Below are 13,701 nucleotides of genomic sequence, written 5' to 3' on the forward strand. Positions count from 1 at the left end.
TGGTTTCGCGCCCAGTCGTCTTCCAATGTGATGGTTCCTGTCAATGTCCCAAAGGTCAAGGTCAACACCAAGAACTCTGGCAATGTGTATTGCAATGACATCGGGATCTTACCCTTCCTTTTCCAGAATGTCGAAAATACGGATGCATTGCCGCCGCTGGTATTGCTCCAGTTCATCTTGATTGTTTTCAAAGTCGTTTGATTTTCTCAAGTTTCCTGTCCTGAGCCTGAAGCTGATCTTGTAATTGTTTGTCAGTTTCCTTGTATTCCACTATTAGTTCCTGGAGCTGTGACATTAGGGGCTGTAACTGTTCAGCTGTGGCTTGCTTAATGGTGTCTTGTATGCTGGCACCTTATGGCTGGCTGGCTTGCTTGGGGATGCTTCTTAGGAGCCATTATGAAAACTTACTAGTACTTATTAAGAACACTGGTAGTTTATTTTAGTTAATAGCATAAGTTTAACTTCAGCAGAAATCTAATAATATATTTATCACCTCAAGCACTATATCACCTGCTATTTACAATTTTAGCGAGATAAATTTTATGCGTGACTAGCAGCTAGCGTGATACAAATTCTTTTAATTTTGTTAAATACCACCTATTCAATACAATAAAAACGTGATAAAACCTTACATATTTATTAAGTTGTTGATATGGTACATGTTTCGCTCCTTTTTCGTGAGCATCATCAGCCAATTATCATTTACTTACGGTTATATAAGATCATGAATCTATTCTATTGGATTAAATTATGCTTGTAAACCTGATTGACAAATCTTATAATATTTTACAAGTTATATAACAATAAAAATTATGTCTTGAAGTTACAACATATTTGTCTAAAATCTATCTTAACATTTTATTGATGAAACTCATCTGATGAACATCCTTTAAAATTATTTTTAAAAAACCTTTTTAGATCTGGCTAATTGTATTGATTCAATGTTGCTTGACTTGTATGACTGTCACTGAAACTTCGTTAACTATAATTTTCTACAGTTGATAATTGCCTATGTTATGAACATTTAACTTGTTCTCGATGTTGCTGGAGTAACATTTGTACAAAATGTATTGGCATTAATTTTATGTTGTCAATACGAGAATATTGTTCATGAACAAACTTGTTGGTGAATAAACACTTTCTAATGTGAGGTAGAATTTGAATTGTTCTCATATGTTCCAAATTGGGCTTGTTGGTATATTTTTCTTTCTGCTGCGTGAGACTCACTCATATAAGGCAAGGAGTGCAAACAGAATGATTTTATCCTAAATATAAAGGAATACTATGTATTGGAAAGGCGGTTTTTATTATTGAAACAGCTTCTTATACTGAGAGACGGGTATGCTACCCTTAGACCGCGGAATCAGATGAAAAATTTATCTGTAATAACATCAATAAATTACCATTATAGAGCCTCCAGGAATTGACATCACTCCACATCTGCTGGATGGCAGCACCATCAGTCTTCCACTTTTATTACTGTGCTTTAACATAGCACTATCCTGTCTTGTTCTAGTATAAGGTCTTTGCCTGTTACCTGTCAAAATAATACCTCTACATATAACAGAAGTTCTTTTGGAGATAATGGTGCCCAGTTTTTGCACATTGGGAGGTAGAATTTTTAAATTATTGCTTCATGCTGGCTATCATGCTGACAAAGAAATATGTAGATATATTGATTGGCACTAAGTAAGAAATATAAACAGTATTTTACAGGGAGTATACTTTAAGACTTTACACTTTTGCTTACAGGGCATGGGTATACCCAAGAGAGTGCCATATGGCTTGTGTCAAGCCTGGCGTGATAAGTATTGACAGCTGAGGCAGCAAATGCTTAGCTCTGTTGCTCAGTTCGCTAGTAACAACTGGAATTTTAAGGTGTGTTGTAAGGTTATTATCGTAATGGTGAAGTACACTACAGTGCAGAGAATATTTTTGATTGAGCATTATTTGCACAAGAAGAAGAAACCAGGTAAGCGGTGCCTTTGAAAATTCTGTAGACAGTTTCCCGGTTCTACAGTACCATCAAAATGTTACGTGCATCAACTTATCCACAAGTGGCATAGTACTGGTTCCGTAACTAATAAGATAAAACAGCGAAGGAGAACAGCTCCCACATAGGACTGGTTAAAAGATATACAGACAAGACTGCAAGTCAGTCCATGTAAGTGATGATGATGATGATTGTTGATGATGATGCTTGTTGTTTAAAGGGGCCTAACATCAAGGTCATCGGCCCCTAATGGTACAAAATGAAATAACAAAAAGTTCAAATTAATCCACTGACCAAAATAAAATAAAAAATGTCATGAAGAATGAATGGATGGATATGAACCCAACGAAAACAAAAAAAAAACCCAAACAAACAAAACAGTGGATCAGACTCAAAAAAAGATTGTAAATAAGGGTATTACTGACCAAGGGACCACTCATAAAGCACAATGATGCTTGATGCCTAAAGGGGTGCAAAATCCATGTCTAAGGCCCCACAGAATGGTACATGTCGCAAGTAAAGTAGAACCATGGTATTTGTCATGTTGGGGTACTAATCAAAAGTAGCGAAGACTCACGGCGTTCCACACTAGATGGTACTACTCATAAGTATTGTACTTCGTACAGGTAACGCAGACCTATGGTGTTTCTCACACAATGGCGCCACTCATAGCCAACGCAAACCGATGAGTTTCCTCACCTAGGTGTACTAGTCACGGGTGCCAGTCCCACGGGCCCCGTGGTGTTCCTTACATAGTGGGTACTAATCACAGGGAACGCAGACTCACGGTGCCACTCATATAGCGGTACAACTCACAGGCTACGCCCACACCCGCGGTGTTGCTCACATGGGTACGACGCACGGGTACTGGAAACCCCCAGGCCAGCTTCTTTACTGCTACTAATCACAAACCTATTTCGTACCAATTTAGTGAGGCTACTCGCAAGTAAAGGCAACCTATGGTGTTCCCCGCATGATGGTACGAATCAAAAGTAGTTTCATGGTTCTAATTCAATCATCCCTTGGTCGCCCCTTTTAGTCGCCTCTCAAGACAGGCAGGGGATACTGCGGGTGTATTCTACATGTGCGTCCCCCACCCGCAGGGGGTAGTGAGTTTGGTCCGCGAGAGGTATTTTATTTCCCTCAAGTCCGCCGGCAAGCTGGTTAGGACCCCCCTATCCGCCACCTGGGAGTATCACCTCTCCCTCTGCTACACCAGCGTAGTAGGTTCGTGGGATGATTGTTGTTTAAAGGGGCCTAACATCTAGGTCATCGCCCCTAATGGTACAAAATGAGATGAATTGTTATGACAATTTAAAAATCCATAAACTTCCACTGACCAGAATTCGAAAACGTGAGGACGAAGAATGAATGGATGGATATGAAGTTAAAACAATCAGTGGATCTGACCCACAGTGCCCCACATTCCTAGAAACTTAGCGTTAAACTATAGTATTATTAACCAAGGGACTGCTTCTAAAGCACAATACCGAATCGATGATGTTTGTAGTCGAAACGGGTCCAAAATCCAGGTCATTGGCCCCTCATAATGGTACTTATCGCTAGGAAAATAGAACCATGCTATTTGTCATGTTTGCGGTACTAATCAAAAGTAGCGTAGACTCGCGGCATTCCACACATTATGGTACTACTCACAGATAATGAAATTTGCACAGGTAACACAGACCTATGGTGTTTCACACACTGCAGCACTATTTACAGGCAACGCAAACCTATGGCGTTCCTCACATACGTGGACTAACCACAGGGAGCCACACTATCCCGTGGTGTTCCTCACATAGTGGGTACTAAGCACAGGCAAGGCAGAACCATGATGTCGCTAATCCCATGGTGTTGCTCATATAGGGGTACGAATCACAGGTACCGGTACTGTAAAATGAATCTTGAGTCACACACTGTTGCTACTAATCACAAACCTATTTTGTAGCTAACATAGTGGTACTACGTACAAGTAAAAGCAACCCATGGTGTTCCCTGTGTGATGGTACTAATTACAAGTAGTCTCATGGCTCTAATTTTATCATCCCATGGTTGCCCCTTTTAGTTGCCTCTTACGACAGGCAGGGGATACTGTGGGTGTATTCTTCGTCTGCGTCCCCCATCCACAGGAGGTAGTCCATGTAAGTTGCTTTGGAGAGTAGCTCAGGAAACTGGTATTTCACGTTCGTCACCATGTAATGCAACAAACTTATTACATTTACGATCTTATCGGACTCATTCAGTCCATAACATACAGCCTACAGATTTCATTGCAAAAATAAGATTACGCAATTGGCTAATGAATAGCATCCGGCCCTGCGGTCTAGGGGTAGTGTGCCTGCCTCTAACCCGGAAGTCCTGGGCTCAATTCCCAGTGAGGTCAAAGACTTTTACTTGGTCCTGAAGGTTGGTTCAAGGTCCACTCATACGTGATTACAAGACCAAGGCCCGCCAGGGCTGTAGTGCCATGGGGTTTTTGTTTAATGAATAGTGTCTACGATGGTATTGTGGATTCAAATTTCCTTTTTATGAGTGACGAAGCATGGTTTCATTTGAGTGGATATGTCACTCCACAGAACAATGGGATCTGGGATACAGAGAACTGCACATTTTACAGCAAACACCTCTGCACAATGTAAAAGTGGGTGTATGTGTGCTATTAGTGCCTGACAAATTATCGGTCTGATATTTTTTCAGGACATGATTACTTCTGACAGTTATATTCACAACATTCTTGAACCAATTCTTTTGCTGAAATGACTGAAGAAGAAAACAAAGTAGGGCTATTTCCAGCAGGATGGTGCGATGGCCCATACGGTGCGTAACTCTATGAGAAGGTTGCAGGAAGTGTTCGATGATGATCATCAGTAAAGGCCTATGTCCTCCTCATTTGCCTGATTTAACCTCTCAGCGTGGGATGACTTTCACTACCTGGCTACCCTGTGCTGCGGGAGGAGTATAGGACCAAGCATGCTACGAGTGCAGGGTTTTAGTTAATCGGGCGTAAAATGAAAAGCGATTCAATGGATTTTACCAAAATGTTCAGTGCATAAACACACAAACAACATAATTGACTGGAATTATCCAAGAACAATGAAGTGGAGGAATCTTCTGAACTTTCAAATCGAACAAGAGATATGGCTGAACCAAATATAGAAGTAGCTAGTACCCGGATTGTTTGAGAAATAAGATCTCAATACAGGTTTCTGTACTATGCTCAATAACACACACAATGCAAAAATTACATACATTTCCTCCACAGTAACCGGTACAAATTCATTTACCCTCGATTGAAACAGAAAGAACATACCATGTGATCACATGCGACGTTGAGCATAAATATCTGCCTATTCTACTATCATCTTTACGAACTCGACAGTAGAAAACAACTGAAAGTGTTCAGACAGGATATAAGCAGTTCTTTGCAGCATTCTGAGACCCATAATTGGCCGTAAATATTTCTCTTTGCCCTCTATATTTATCCATGTCTTCTCACACAAACCCGCCATCAGTAACATTAGGCTGATTTTTTCCCGTGTATCAAAAGCAACATCAATGTCACGATCACTACTTTCACTCTCAAATTCTATATCCCAGTCTTTGCTTAACGAAACTAAGCTTTCTGTATCATCATTCGGTAAAACATGGTTAATTTTTGAATTGGCAATCACAAGAAAACATTTAGCTGCTATGTGAACAACAGAACTTGTTGGTTTTTCAGACGCAACATATTATATGTAATCGATAAAAACTTGATAGATATACATATGAAAGATCAATGCTTCGTCTGTAGATATATCTTACTACATTAATAATAGTTCAAGAAATGTTCGCTAGATATAAGCACAAATCACAAGCTGCTACACGCGTGTAATGCAAGTCACTTCGCGACAGAGAGCATTGGAGAGTCTGCGTGCAGTGTACGAAACTCCACGTTGAGTGGTTAAGCACATGTGACTTTTATCTATGGAGAAATCTCAAAGGAAAAGTTTAGAGGAAAATTTCTTGAACTGTAGAAGAATTTACTAGTTTATTTATTTATTTATTTGTCCTGAGCATATACTGTGACAATTTCGTTATGTCTGATGGAGTGCTTTGGACAGGCAGAGTGTCATATCTTTATGTTAGGTGGCTTTGCGCAGGTGTTACCCTTGTTTGGCAAGTTGTCATATTTTGTTTTTATTTCCTCTTGGTTATTTGGTCTCTGCTGTAAGATTCTAGACTTGTGTCAGCGGCATCAATAAGTAAAATCCAGTAGGCAGACTGACTACACTAGGTTGTATTGAAAAAGAAAAGGAAAAGTTGCGATCAAAATTACGAGAGTGTTGAAAGCCGTATGTCAACACCGCGTATGCCTCGTCCAGCAAGCGAGTTGTGTGATAAATAAATACTGCAAATATGAGGCAAGAAGCAGTTCATTCTACAGATAATAAATTATGTGCATTTTGATATCGTTGATAGAAAGACACTCGTCATATGAAGTGAATTTAAATGAGGACGTGCATTGTACTACTACTTCCGGTGTGTGTATGTGGTGTGCACTGTGGTTTGACAAGTTCATTCACCTGCCAGCTGTGACTCACTCACTTGCCTGAGGGTTCAGTCTCTAAGTCGACCTCAGAACACAGCGTTTCTACCATGGAGCAACATCGCGTGATATTGTGACCTGTTATACTAGCCATTCTCAGAGTCATGCATTGCATTGTCGCTAACAGATGTCAACGTTATCGAGGCTGTTAAAGTACGTATTTGCCTGCGATATAGGAAAGGACCCACAACTGGACAACTTTATTAATATTTTCTGTACAAATTTCAGCCACATTATTCAAGAGGACTTTGCTGGCTGATTCAACATGAGGACATTACCTATTACCATGTGTAACTTCACCTTCAGCGTCGCCAACCACATCAAGATAAGGGGATACCGACTGTGACCACAATATTGAGAGCGATAAGTCATCGTCCCAATTTATGAGAGACCATTTGAATTAATATTTCACACCTTGAGTTTATATTTTTCGATTTAATTGGACTAGAAGTGATGATAGTCATGAACAGATATTAATTATTTCTTTTGCGTTCACTCAGTTCTAGAACGAATTATCACTCCAATTATGTTCGTTAATTTAACAATTAGTCAATATCTCAGCAAAGTGAATTTTGGAACGGTATGATTTTCTTGGTATTTTCCAGATTTGGTTGAAGAAACCCAGATCTTTCACAATTAAATTTAATCAAATTGTAAACTTAAATCACAAGAAGCAAATATATTCTACTGATTGATTTGTTAGGGTAAATAGAGCAAAATTTAAGTGCGTCATCCCATCTTGATTTATATTTTCTTTTGTACTTCGAGAGCAAGAGTTAATTTTTACATTAGTGATCATTTTACACAATCACGGATAGTAAGAATGACAAATAATATTGTATTTAATAAATCATGCCATTGTTTAGGCTTTATTCAGTTCCTATTTATTTCTCTTATGCCAAATCGTACGTCATTTTTCCTTGATATATTTGACGCTATTATCCACTTAGTTTTATATGCCAAATCCTTAATGAGCACCCCTGAGGTGTCTCACTGTTCTACGGCTGATATTCTAACGGGTGCAGTATATAGCTGGTGAGTTCAGTTTAGATTAGTTTCTACAGGCGTAATCATGCCGCTTCTTTGAGAAGACTACATCCGCTTGCCATTGCCAGCACTGCGCTCACTATTACTGCTCCTCTGTGTTCCTATACCTCAGTACTCCACTATGTAGTCTTAAAATATACTCCTTGAATTGCAAAGCTTTTAAAAGCATCTTCTGATTACATGGTGAAATGAGATATGTTCAGACCTTTTAGGTGATGACTGGAGATTTTATTTATTAAGAAAATCTATACGTATTTCCCAATTTGGGAAATATTCATTAGAAGCTTCATACTATAATATAAAAATGGCTGGCTCAAAAGTTATTTTATTAGTCTCAAGACAGAGAATTTAAATAGCTAATAAAATTATCTCATACAAAGTTCTCAATAAAAAAAGGAGAGAATAGTTGTCCAATACCAGCCAGGTGTATAGGATCTAAACAAAGATATGTTCAGTTTTTTTTTTCCCTCTCTCACACACACGCACGCACGCACGCACGCACACACACACTCTCTCTCTCTCTCTCTCTCTCTCTCTCTCTCTCTCTCTCTCTCTCTCTCTCTCTATATCTGCGCACTTTTTATCGGTAGATTTCTGTCCAGGGTGAGGAGTAAGGAGGGAGCTCGCGCGGTACCAGTAGTACTGCCAACTGAATGAAAATGAAATCTGAATTGAATGAATAATATGATCAATCGATATGAATTTTGCTAAACCTTTGTTATCTTAAGCCAACAACTGTGTCACATACACATTATATAACATTTCTCGATGCGAATCTTATTCCTAAAGTGAATTCTATAGGTTGGCTTTGCTGTGTAAATAACAACAGTACTAGTACGTAAAGTGTACGCCAGATGTCGCACAGCGATGCATACGCGATTCATAGTTTGTGTTTCAAAGGTTGCCAGTACAAATCTCGAAGATTGCCAAGGTCGACCAATTCAGCACTAGGGTGTAAATCTATCCAGAAAAGGTGCGCAGATAATACATACATACATACATACATACATACATACATACATACATTACACACACTTCATCATTATAGACCATTACACCTTTCAGCATTCAGTCTGCAAGCCTCTGTGAATTTACTAAACGTTGCCAAAATCCTCTATTTGCAACTAGTGCTGTGGCAGTGCAGTAAAGCAGTACGGAGTATAACTTGTGGCAATGTGTGAAAGTAGTGCAAGTGATTGCTCAGTATGAACAGATCAGAAACAAGAAATATCGTGTGAGGATTAAAGGCCAAGTGAAGAAATGTACATTCTGGATGAAACTCGAGTATGGGTTTAGCAATTATGAATACATTCTTCAAGCATAAGGCTATTCACCACTACACATGGGAGGGTAGGGTACCAAATCCATAGAAGACTATATCTTAATCGACTTCAAATTCAGGAAATCTGTTAGGAATGTACAGGTTTTTCGGGGATTTTTCGATGATACAGACTACTATCTGATCAGTAGTGAATTAAGAATCTCTAGGCCTAGGATATAAAAAGTGAAATCTGTCTGCAAACGAATAAGGGTAGAAAATCTCCAGGACAAGGAAATTAGACAGAAATACATGGATATGATTGTGAGAAGTTCTGAAAAGAGGACAGTAAGCAGGTTCAGGATATATAAAGAGAATGTGTGGTATACAGGAATGCTGTAGTGGAAACAGCAAGGGAATGCCTAGAAACAGCTGTGTGTAAAGATGGGATAAAGCTAACATCTTAGTGGAATGAAGAAGTGAGAGCAGTTTGTAAACGTAAAAAGAAGGCTTATCAGAAATGGCTCCAAACAAGGGCTGATGCAGACAGGGAATTGTACGTAAGTGAAAGAAAGAGAGCGAAACATATAGTTGTTTAATCCAAAAAGAAGTCGTGGGAATATTTTGGTAATAACTTGGAAAGGCTAGGTCATGCAGCAGGGAAACCTTTCTGGACAATAATAAAGAATCTTAGAAAGAGAAGGAAAAAAGGACATGAAGAGTGTTTTGGGTAATTCAGGTGAACTCATAATAGATCCCAGGAAATCACTGGACAAGTGGAGGGAGTATTTTGAAAATTTCTCAACGTAAAAGAAAATCTTGGTGGTGTCCCGAACAGCCGAGCTCATGGGGAAGAGGAAAATGATGTTGGTGAAATTATGCTTGAGGAAGTGGAAAGGATGGTAAATAAACTCCATTGTCATAAAGCAGCAGGAATAGATGAAATTAGACCTGAAATGGTGAAGTATAGTAGTAAGGCAGGGATGAAATGGCTTCATAGAGTACTAAAATTAGCGTGGAGTGTCAGATTGGACAAAAGCAGTAATTGCACCTATCTATAAGCAAAGGAACAGGAAGGATTGCAACAACTACTGAGGTATCTCATTAATTAGTATACCAGGCAAAGTATTCACTGGCATCTTGGAAGGGAGGTTGCGATCATTGGTTGAGAGGAAGTTGGATGAAAACAAGTATGGTTTCAGACTACAGAGGGACTGTCAAGATTAGATTTTCAGTATGCGCCAGGTAATTGAAAAATGCTATGAGACGAATAGACAGTTGTGTTTATGTTTCGTAGATCTAGAGAAAACATATGACAGGGCATCGAAGGAAAAGATGTTTGCCATACTGTGAGACTATGGGATTAAGGGTAGATTATTAAAATCAATCAAAGGCAGTTATGTTGACAATTGGGCTGCTGTGAGAATTGATGGTAGAATGAGTTCTTGGTTCAGGGTACTTACAAGGGTTAGACAAGGCTGTAATCTTTCACCTTTGTTATTCATAGTTTATACGGATCATCTGCTGAAAGGTATAAAGTGGCAAGGAGGGATTCAGTTAGGTGGAAATATGATAAGCAGTCTGGCCTATGCTGACGACTTGGTCTTAATGGCAGATTGTGCCGAAAGCCTGCAGTCTAATATCTTGGAACTTGAAAATAGGTGCAGTGAGTAAGGTATGAAAATTAGCCTTTCGAAGACTAAATTGATGTCAGTAGGTAAGAAATTCAACAGAATTGTATGTCAGATTGGTGATACAAAACTGGAACAGGTAGGGAATCAAGGTGCAGTAAAGCTAATGCAGTGAGCTCGCAGTTGCGATCAACATTATTCTGTGAGAAGGAAGTCAGCTCCTGGACGAAACTATCTTTAAATCAGTCTGTTTTCAGACCAACTTTTCTTTAAGGGAGTGAAAGCTGGGTGGACTCAGGTTATCTTATTCATATGTTAGAAGTAACATACATGAAAGTTGTGAGAATGATTGATGGTACAAACAGATGGGATCACTGGCGGGAGGGTACTCGGAATGAGGAGATAAAAGCTAAGTTAGGAATGAACTCGATGGATGAAGCTGTACGCATAAACCGGCTTCGGTGGTGAGGTTGTGTGAGGCGAATGGAGGAAGATAGGTTACCTAGGAGAATAATGGACTCTGTTATGGAGGGTAAGAAAAGTAGAAAGAGACAAAGACAACGATGGTTAGACTCAGTTTCTAACGATTTGAAGATATTGTAGAGCCAACAGAATGGCGGTTACTAACACAACGGAAGATAATGTGTAACAGCTTACAAAAAACACAGAACATTATTCCAGAATACTACTGGTATCTCTTAGCAAAGGTTCCCTACAATATTACCTGTATAAAGGACCATATTTTCTACAAAAATCAGCTGATGCTTCTGTTTCCTCAATATCTTCATGTTTTGACATTAACAGCAGCCCTGAACACGTTGTTTGCAAGATATACTTTTGTGTGCTTGTGTTAACGCCTTTATTTTGTTGGCAATATACGCAATATCAATGTAGGTGAAACAACAGCCAATTTTTATTTGAACCAATTTTATCTGAACCACATAATTTTATGAGAGGAGTTTTAGTCTCGGACTCATTAATTTTAGAATTACCATAGACAATGCTCCAATAACATGTTTTAGTAATGTATCAATGTATTATTCACATTAAGTGTACCAATTTTTAGTAATTATTCTACAAGGCTAATCTTTTAGCTTCTCTTTTAATATTATGTATAACTTTTTAAGACTGTATTTTAGGCTGAAGATGCCTTAAATTAGGGGCAAAACATGTCCCAAAAATATTAAGTGTTAATATATTTATGTAACCACTTATAAGTGGATGTAAAGTATTGAACAGGTGGTTTAATAAATACGTTCATTGTTTTTGAACTATAACAATTTTCAGTACGGATCAATAACGAGGTTTATAACTTGTAAAATGGTGAACCACCAGGTTACTGGTACATTGTAGCACATGGTAGACAAGGAGGCCCGAAGCTACTTTCTACTTACAGCCCACACTGTGATGCTTGAATTCATCTGATTCAGGCTTGCAATCAGAGAAGATTTCTCACATTTACACCAGGCCAGGAAACTACTCCAGCAATACATAGTTGAATCAATATACTCAAGTTGAGGTTCAAAGATTAGAATAGAATTAGATTAGATTAGATTAGATTAGAATGCTTAACAAATTCGGCTTGAATTTTCGACACAGTGATTTCATCTTATTTTGAATTGTTATAAAACCAAAATTTTGTAGACTAAGAGGTCCACAAGCTTGCTATATGAACTTATTGTTCGTTTCCATCTGTATCATTTGTTTTCATTTCTTTTCTTCTTAGATAACACAGTTTTTAGATGCAATTATGTTTTGTATTAACCCCTGTTTTCACTGAATTTTATCACAGCGAGTTGAATATCGCTCCATATGATGATGTAAACATTGTATATTGTGCTGTTTTTATTTCCGTCATGTCTCTCTTTTGTTTTTCATTTGTTCCTTTATTACGTTTTTTGGCACATTTTTATCTTGTATTTTGTAAATGACTTCAAACCCCCCCTCCCCATTTTCACTGAAGATGGCTCAAATGAGTCAAAACATGTTTGAATTTAATTACTCCATCTAATGATGGAATTATATGATGTATTGAATTAGGAGGATACACTTAATTTTACCTTTGTAAAGTGAAAACCGTCAATACAGAATTATTCTAATGTCTTGTAAAGGAAAGCTGTATTACTTGGGCATGGAAATAAATTTCTTAAATCTATTAAAATAAATTAAGCAAATTTTTAACATTTTTAAAACGATTTGGATTTGCCGATATCTATGAAGTCTCCACATCAATGGAACAAGGTACGATTACAAACAAGCTAGTTGCTTTTTTTTTTTTGGCTATTTGCTTTACGTTGCACCAACACAGATAGGTCTTATGGCGACAATTGGATAGGAAAAGCCTATGAGTGGGAAGGAAGTGGCTGTGGCCTCCATTAAGGTACAGCCCCAGCATTTGCCTGGAGTGAAAATGGGAAACCACGGAAAACCATCTTCAGGGCTGCCGACAGTGGGGTTCGAACCCACTATCTCCTGGATGCAAGCTCATATAGAGAAGCTATTGGGAGTATGATGTATCTCTCAAGCTAGTCCCGTCCAAACATAAACTTTGCTGTAAATTATGTGAAGCGTCATGTTTCTCAACCCAAAGCCAGTCACTGGAAAATGGTTGAATTAGTATTCCGTAATCTATGAGGAACTGAAAATTTTGGAACATTTTTTGATGGAAATTGACTGTAAACTACAGTGATTCAAAGGAGTTGATTTGGATATGTTTTCAAGTGGAATCTTGGTTGACAACAGGGGTCCAATTGTCTGGGTTGCATAGAAACATAAAATTACAGATATTTTATCTTCTGGGATTAAATATCATGCAGCTCTTCAAAAGATTTAGGAAGTGAGTTGGATTTATCAAATCATTAAAAGAACTGAAACTTAAAGGATTATCCAAACCGACTTACTTGTTTATTGATAAAAGCTTCAATAAACATGCTTGGAAATGTTGAAAAGGGTAAGAAGCATACTGAAATCAAATGAAAATTTATAAGCCAGCATGTAGAAAAACTGTAAATCTTGTTTATGTAAAATCTAAAGAACAGCTGGCGAATATCTTTTACCAAGCCGCTAAGCAAAGGTCCATTTTTACATTTACGTGGTTAACAACTCGAGGAGGAGTGTTGGTATTGAGTTCATTGGATGGTCCTGTAGCGAGTAGTTTTGTAGTCTGATTTCTAAATTGTATCTT

The 13,701-nt window shown here is 38.3% G+C and overlaps 1 protein-coding gene across 2 annotated transcripts in view; it reads right to left on the reverse strand.

The window, feature by feature from the left end:
• Positions 1-13,701, reverse strand: part of LOC136866550 (queuosine 5'-phosphate N-glycosylase/hydrolase) — a 73,761-nt gene that overhangs the window by 20,798 nt on the left and 39,262 nt on the right. The gene's annotated exons all lie outside the window — the stretch shown is intronic.

This window comes from Anabrus simplex, chromosome 1 (assembly GCF_040414725.1).
Source record: "Anabrus simplex isolate iqAnaSimp1 chromosome 1, ASM4041472v1, whole genome shotgun sequence".
In the NCBI taxonomy this organism is placed as follows: domain Eukaryota; kingdom Metazoa; phylum Arthropoda; class Insecta; order Orthoptera; family Tettigoniidae; genus Anabrus; species Anabrus simplex.